We start from the raw sequence: 8752 nt of genomic DNA on the forward strand, positions 1-8752 counted from the left end.
TACCATCTCTAGTTTTCTGGGCTTTGGGGGTGATAGTGTGGGAACTAGTAACAGGAAAACAGGGTAAAGAGTAGCATTCCAGAACGGTAAACTCAGCTTTTCGGTTATTCCCCTATCCTGCCCATAGAGATCAAGGAATGTCCTTTGTGGCACATAAGAATTTCTGAGGGTTTCTTTTGATTTTTGGTTTTAACTTTTCATGAAAGACGGTCTGGGTTTTTATTAGTCTTTTTTATTTTTTGTAATTTTTTTTTTCAGTGTATGTTATTCATGGTGTGTCTTTGAGTAGCCCTGAGTCTGACTCTCAGCACCTCTTGCTGTGCCTGGGGCTTGCTTCTGCTAGTGAAACTGGTTTCTCTCTCTTTGATCCCATAAGATTTGAGGGGGATGAGAGAGCACCACAGAGGAAGGCAAGGCATGACGGGGCTTTCTTATCTTCTTAGACTAACGCTTACAAAGTTTTCATTTTTATTCAAGGGGAAAGGCAGCCTCTTTACATGTTTCCTAAAGAGAAGTAAAATCTCATAGAAGTTTAAAAGTTTACAGTTTCTTCAGCAGCCGTGATGACCTAAAGTTCACATTCCAACTCAATTTCTAGTGCTTTTTCGTAGTGTTCTTCCTAGTTTTGCTTATGCTGCTGTAATATTTTTGTAAAAGAAAGGAAGGAAGAAAGAAAGATGGAGACCAGTGCAAATGTTTTTGACTTGACTTTTTTAATTAATCCATGAATTCATTAAAATAAAAAAATTAAAAGCATGACATTTTTACTCTCAGAGCATACAACGGAGCTTTAGGGAAGGCAGCTGGTTGTGTATTTTTCAGTCTTACTAAAATCTTACTTATTATTAAAAGATGGTCAGTTTTGAAGATGCTCGTTTTGGAAGTTGGGTGTTGAGCTGCTCTGTCTCCCACACTGACTCTGAGGAGTAGTTTCAGCATGGTAAGGAGCCCCTTTCACCCCTCTCACCCTCCGACGGCAGCTTGTGCACATGCGCCTTGTGTTACAGGTTTGCTGCTCTGTGGGTGAACTTGTAACAAGTGCCTCTGATGAGTCCAGCCCGTATCCCACTCAACCTGTTTATTGTTCCCCAGGCTCCTGGATGCTTTGCTATGTCTTAATGTTTTACCCTGTCCTCCTTGTATACAAAATGCTACATTCCACTTCATTCTACCGAGAAAATGCCACTACTTTCAAAGGAAAAACTTTTTTACTGTTAAAAAATATAAGACAAAAACCAAAACAAGCAAAAAAAAAAAAAAACCAACAAACAACAAAAGGGTTTGAAAATTTAGATTTTATTGCCATGGCACACATTTGGTTTTTGCTTTTCTTCTTTCTTTTCTTTTTTAAAAAGATGAGTTTTGCTGTGTGGTCTTTTACCCCCGCCACCTGAGTGCTGGCAAGACAGCTTTGCACCACCTCGGCCAATGAGCCAAGCAGTTTTTTGCTCTTTCAGTTTTTCAAACTCTTGACTTTATGGTGGCTTAGTTTTTACTTAATAAGATACTGAATGGCTCCATTTTTTTATGAAGGTCTGAAAATATTTTAAATATCATTATAGAAGATATTCTTTATTATATGCATTACTGTTTACAGGAGCAGGTTGACAATGCCAAAATGGTTCCAACACCCCTTCAGTCCAATGTAGCCAAAGTTTGGACTGAAGTTTGGACAAAGTTTGGAAGTTTGCAACTTCCGTCATGTTGGGCATCTGCCGAGGTGGAACAGTAAGGTCCAGTTCCCAATTCAGAGGAAACAACTGTGTTCTTATCTAGACAGTTCCCAATTTTATTTTCTTTTAAATGTTTTCAGGCATTTGGCACTTCCTACTCTTACCTGTTAAAATCTAATCCCAGATGGCATCTGACAAGGTGCAATTAACTTTTTTCATTGTACAGTTTTCAAACATTCCTCTGCCAGAGGATGACTGTGGATAATGCCAGACATACATTGAAAAGCCTTGTTTCATGGTGAATGATGCTGACCCTAGTCCACTTTAAACTCAGGTTTGCAGAGACCACGATGCCACGGCATGGGCCTTTTTGCCCAGGGTATTAGAGGCCTCAACACCCCGATGGACAGAAGTTTGGAATGAGCTCTACTTTTCTTCTAAAGTTGATACCGTAGTCACAGAGGAACTTGATGTGAGAATACTGGTTTTATTCATGTCACATCAGCATAATGTGCCTGTTTGTTAACTTTACCAGACTCCATGCAAGCATCTTGCTTTTCAGTATGTGTTCCACGTTACTTCCAAGTCCAACAGAAGAACTCTGATACTCCTGCTTGGAGTACAACATTGAAGCCATGCCCCTGAAAGTCATGATTTCATCCCCGATGAGGTGGAAAACTACAATTCTCTGCTTAGGATAAGAATCATTAGGGCTGGGGGGTGTGGTGGGGAGGTGGACAGCCCCATTGATAGGGAAATTGTCAGCTCCCCCTCCCCCAGAGAGTTGAACACTTTGCATTCTTTACCACATGCTAAGGCTGAGTCAGGTCAGATCACTGAGGCTTAGAGTTCCTTTGTACCATTTCCTCTGTGTGACCAAGTGCTTCTGGGGCTTGAGTTCTGAATGCCTGCCTGCTCTGATAGTCAGGTTGGATTGTTTTATTTTAATACATCCTTGTGTTCATTTGAAAATTAATATTCTGCTATATAAATTTAGGGGCTCTTCATAACTGAGAATGAATAGGAGGCAGTCATTTATTTATTAAAAAAGAAACAGAGTAAATGGTCACCAGACCGAGAAGTATTTCACTGAGAGCACTTGCCTAGCATGCTTGGGACCCAGGGTTTGATTCCTTACTCCAATCCAAAAACGGTCTTTATAAAAATTCTTCTCTCCTATAGTTTTAAATTTTAGTAATTACACAGTTGACATTTAGAGTGTTGTTGTGGTCTCTTTCTGTATAATTTAGTGGTATGTATTTATCTGATCTGTTAAATCATACATTGGCTCCTGAAAGCAGAACCTTTAAGATGGCTTTCCGTTAGGTGACAAGAACATGTCTATACCATTTGCTCCAGTCAAAGACTCCTATGCATTTGTCCTTGTAGACGGCTGTACAATGAATTATGTTGTGGTATTTAAGTTTATTACATTGTATCCTAATTGAAATGTGTCTTGCTGAAGACCACAGTTAATATTCATACTTTTTGCTAGAAGATGCTTTGTGTCTTTCTTCTCACCCTTAGTCCTTAGGATCCCAGCTTTAAAGGCCCCTGCTGACTGTCACCCTCCGGTTCTGGACTGGATCTTAATGTTCTGATCTTTCTGGGTTAATGGAGGTTCATGGGTTTGATTTTCAAGTCGCCATTATATTTTATACCTGTTTGTGGTACAAACTCTTAAGGCATTTTGACATTGGCAGAGAACACACAGCTATTTTGATACATATTAAGACAGGGTTTTTACTTTAGAAGCTTTTGTGGTGGTACTGTATCGTGGTAGTACTGTAATGATTTTCATATCTTGTATTTCTGAATTACACATACAAAGTGGGGAACAAGCTTTACTGATCTGAGAATTTATTTTTCTAGAAATTTGTCTTTTTAAAGATACTTAAACTAGAAAAGTCTTCTACTTGGCTTCCTAGGCGTTTCATAAGGCCTGATTTTTATTATTTTTAGGAAGTAATATTTTTATAATATATACTTAGAAATATGAACATTTATTTCAGGTATGCTCTGTCTGTGTGAGTAAAAAATGCCTAAGAAATAGAGAATTTAATAAAGCTTCTTGAACAGTTACATTTCATATGCAAATAGATTTTCTGACCTTGTTTCTGCTTATTCTGTAAGCTGTGTCTAATATTGACAGCAAGGTGTAGGTAAAAGAACACCTTGGTTTCTTGTAAGCAGAAATGTTTGCTCATCCTGAGAAGACGTTACTTAAACACGTTTTTCATTGTAGGTCGTCCTTTGCTGCTTGGAAATGCTCAGACACCTCACCAGTGCATATACGACTGTAAGATTTTCATAGAGAGTGTAGGTTGACAATATCTCATTTCCTATTTGCTGAGGGTTTTTTTTATTAATAGGTCTCTGTTAAATTTTATTGTACGTTTTCTGCATCTATCTGTTGATACTATGATTTTTTTGTTTATACTTTTAAATTATATTTATTTGTTGTACTCAGTGGTGAGTTCTATAAAGACATCTCATTAAGTAGATCATTTTGGAAGCACCTTAAATTGCAAGCCGAACTTTTTCTTTAAATTTGAAAATTTTATATTCAAATGGCATGTGATATTGCTTCTGTAATTTGTATGTAAGGTTGTTTAAAAGAAAAGTTATTTCCACTTCACTAATGAGTTTATATAACTCCCAGTTTTCCTCATTTTACATATATTGGTTGAATTCTGGTGATGAGCCTGCTGGGTGGCCTCCAGGCATCAGATCTGTGTACTTCTCCCCTCAGTCCTGATGGCTACAGGCCTTTCCTCTTCCCTCCACCCTTTACCCTTTGTGTCTTTGCTATAGCCCCATACATCTTCCCTCCACTTGAAACCCCCTGCTTCCACGCAAGTCTTTGGCTGAAGGCCCTTGAGTTTCATGACACAAAGATGTCAATGCCAGGAGCTTTTGTAGGCAAGGACTGTATCAGAGATGTTTCTTCCCTCGAATGGTCCGTAATCTAGCAGAGAACAGCCAGAAAGTGGACTGTGGTTGACAGGAGGTGTGATTAAGCTATGTTAACGAATACAGAACAGATCGGTTCAAGGCATTGTTGAGCCCTTTTCTCGGTTTGACTCAGTGAAAGTATACATCCACACTCTGGGTAGCAGTCATTACACCTCTGCTTCTAATGAGGGAACAGGCAGAGAGAGACAGAGAGGTTCATTAACCAGCTTAAGGTCACAGCTGTCAGTTCCATGGAGCCAGAATTCTGCCTGAGGCTTCTGGGGTTTTGTTTGTTTGTTTGTTTGGTTGGTTGGTTTGGTTTGTTTCCTTTGTTTTGGTTTGTTTGTTTGTTTTGTCTCTTAGCCTCCAAAACAAACTACACCTAAGCTGCCTGGGTGGCGAATGGAGGCTTCCTGGAGAAGTCAGGGCTGGTTTCACACAAGTGTTTGAGCTGGAGCTTAAGGAACTGATAGGAATTTCCACGGTGGAAAGTTAGGTGTGTTTCAGAGAGGGGAACAGATGTCGGGGCAAAAGATGCTAAGAACGCATTTTCAGACACAGCTCTGTGGTAGAGCTCTTGCCCGACATGAGACAGGTTTGATCCCCTCTACTGCCAAAGGAAAAATATGGACAAAGAAAAACAAGAAAACCATCAGAAGTTAACACAGCTCTGAGAAGGGCAAGTGGGAAGAAAGGGAGGCAGGCTTGGGCAGATCTAGTCATAGGAATGAGACGCCAGCTTTTGAACTCCATTGAGCAGAAAAGAAATAGCAAGGTTTGAGTTTGAGAAGGGTGTGGTGTCCCACGGAATGCAGTTTTAATGTTGCCCAGGCTGTAGGGCTACTGCAGCAAACAATCTTCGTTCGTTTGAGAGTTACCCCATTAAAGACTACTGCCAGTGGAAATGTCACCTCAAAAGATGCTGAAGTGCTTGGCCTTTGGAAATAGGGTTGGTGTTGGTGTCCTCAATAGCCTTAAACAGAATGACCAATGACCTTATGAGAACCGGAGAAAAGGGAGCGACACAGGAAGGACATCTTGATAGGGGCTGAGGTGGGGAAGACATCAGTGACTGCTATCAGTCTGCCACCAGCTAACTAAGAAGAGACAAGGGAAGACTTCAACCTTGAGGAACAGCCATTGCTGGTTGTGAACTTCCTCCACCTTCTACAGCTGAGGAGTGCTCAGACCAGTCACACAGCTTGTGGTGTCGGGACACAAGCATGCTAACATTGCTATTTAACTATTTTAATTTGTAGTTACTATCCGGAGGCACCATGAGGTCTGCTAAATAGCAAATGAGTGTAGTTGTTACATAGAAGAATGTAAATGCTACTTCTACCCAGTTTGGTATGGGTGGTGAACTAGTTTGTTCAACCACTTCAGTTGCTATCCAGAAATGAGCAGGCTTTGAAAACTGTCGGGTAAGAAAGTGAGCACTATTTGTACATTGCCACTCTGGTGCTGGGCATTGGATCCAAAGCCTTACACAGGCTGGGACAATCACACCCCAGGCCTCTGCTCACTGTTAAGTTTGCACTCCAGTGTGGCAGATTTCTTATTCAAGCCTAGTGGTAGAGGTTATGGCTTCTTGTAATGGATTTGCCAGGCTTAGGATCCACCATAAACTAGTCGGGTGAGTTTCTAGGCTAGGTTAGCGCTTATTTCCTTCAATCTGATAAAAGTGTTTCCCAGGTATGACAAGAATGGCTGGACAGCACAGAAAAGAAAAAAATAATGTGACCAGTCATGGGAAGAAAGGTCTGAGCCTGGGTGTCCTGGGAGCACCACCAGTGAGGCACCCACCAATGCCTTCACACTGCTCTGCACCGGAGCCCATGGTGCCTACACAGGGCTTGTGAAATCAAAAGCCAATGCTTTGGCTTACACCTAGACCTGTGAAATGTTAGATTTTTAAATAGTTCATTTTATTCAGGTTATATGGCGTCAGTCTCAGCCTCTACCCTCCCCTGTCTCTGTCTCTCTGTCTCTGTCTTATTTTGTTTACAGATTTATTTTCACAGCTTTTAACCTGAAATAACAAAAATGTATCTTTCTATCGTTTGTTTTCTCAGTGAAGAGTCCCCGCATTGTCTCCTCCCTCATTTCAGTTAAAAATTCCATAGCCGGAAGGATTTGATATACATACTTACACTAACTAGGTCTATGTTCGTTCTACAATATTCTTTTTCAATTTCATAAGCTTGGGAAACTTTCACATTGATCCGCAAGAGAACTTCCGGAATAATGCTGCGAAGCGCCAACCAGCAGGTGGCGCACCTCGCAGGAAAGCTTTCTGTTTGGCAGAGGATGAAGAAGGGCCTCTCAGACCCTTGGTATGTCAGCCTTCTCTGTGTCAGGCCCTTTTCCCTTCTACTGCTACCAAGCAGAGGTACCACAGGTTGGTCCCTGGATTCCGAGGAAGTAGAAGCCACCTTGGGAAGTGGAAGACCAAGGTCCAGAAGGTCTCAGTTACTTCCTACCTCGACCTCCAGAGTGCTAGGATAATAGGCATGCACAATGACCCATTTGTGTGGTACTGGGGATTGAAATTAGGGCTTTACACACACCAGGCAAGTACTGTACCAACTGAGCTACATCCTTAAGCCCCAAAGCATTTATTAATATATATGTACATACACACACACGCACGGCACATCACGTTTTTCTTTTTCACTTATCTCACCGTTAGCCAGGAGACCACTCTCTGTCCTGTGAGAATGGGAGCAGTTTTTCTTGGTGCTTTATTTATTTATCTCTCAGCTTGATCTTTTCTGTCACTGTTCATATAGGTGACAGTGACACCTATATGAACACACACAGGTGTGTGCCTGTGGGTACAGACACATAACTGTACGGCTGTATCTTCTGAAGCCGTCTCAGGTTGGCTGCTAGTTAGAACTGAGGACATCCAAAACCGTACCTAAACCATGTTAGGATGACGGCCTTGAAAGGTGGCAGGTGGCACTCCCTGAGGTCCAGCCTCAGCCCAGTGCTGGGAGCGTTAGGAGCAGAGGAAAAACTGTTCCTGAATTATTTTAAGACTCTCAATGTTGCTGTTCTCCTCTCCTTTCTTCACCAGCCCACTGAGAGTTATGTCTGGCCTTGTTCACCAAATTGGGTATGCCAGGATACAGGTTAAAAGGGCCTGGTGCTCATGTGGTGTCTGCTTGGACACCTCCAAGGTAACTCCCCATACCGCTTGGGAATTCCTTTGACTGTTCTTTAACAAGCCAAGAGCATCACGGGCTGCCATTCATCAGTCGGCCACCATCTGACAAAGAAGAGACAAGGAAAGACCGGCCTCTGAGGCGCATCCCTTGCCAGTTGTGGACATCCGCTCTTCACAGCAGAGGAGTACTCAGGCCTGTTCTAAGTTACACAGCTTGTGGTGTCTGGACAAAAAAAGGCCTAGAAACAAGCATGCTAACTTCGTTGTCACTTGTAATTAACATCCCGGAGACTGCCTCGGGAGTTGCCTCTCTTTACCCAAGGTATTACTCACTACTCTGGGGTCAATATATGCCTCAGTAATCTCTCTGACTGCTGAGAGCCGATAACACAGTGCTTTTGTTTTTGTTCATGTACACGACACATGGTTAGCAGAGGGTCTGTTTGATTTTGTACACTACATGTGGTTGTGCACACTACACTGTTTAAAGGGTCCACGTGACTGTAGATACACTACACACACAGACACACACCGTGACTGAGTACACACTTTACGTGTAGTTAGAAAGGGTCCATTGGATTGTGCACATTCCATGCACGCGGTGAGAAAGGGTCCATGTGACTGTGCACATGCTACACAGAAAGGGTCCATGCGTTTGTGCACATTGTACACGTTGAAAAAGATAAATGCAATTGTGGACACCCGGTTAGAAAGGGTCCAGGTGACTGGGCACAGCCTGGCGCAGGCGATAGGCGCGCCCACCCAGCAGCCAGCCCCGCAGGCCCGAGGAGGCCCCTCGCACGCCCACTGAGCCACGGCCGCCCGGGAGGCCCGCGCCACCCACGGTCCCGGGCCCAGCGTAGCCCGCGGGTGGCCGCCACCCAGGCCAGCGGCCGCGGCCGGGCGCGCGCTCCCCGGGGCGGCCGCGGCGCCTTTAACCCGGGCGGCGGGC

Source organism: Grammomys surdaster, unplaced genomic scaffold (assembly GCF_004785775.1).
Source record: "Grammomys surdaster isolate TR1022 unplaced genomic scaffold, NIH_TR_1.0 257, whole genome shotgun sequence".
NCBI lineage: Eukaryota > Metazoa > Chordata > Mammalia > Rodentia > Muridae > Grammomys > Grammomys surdaster.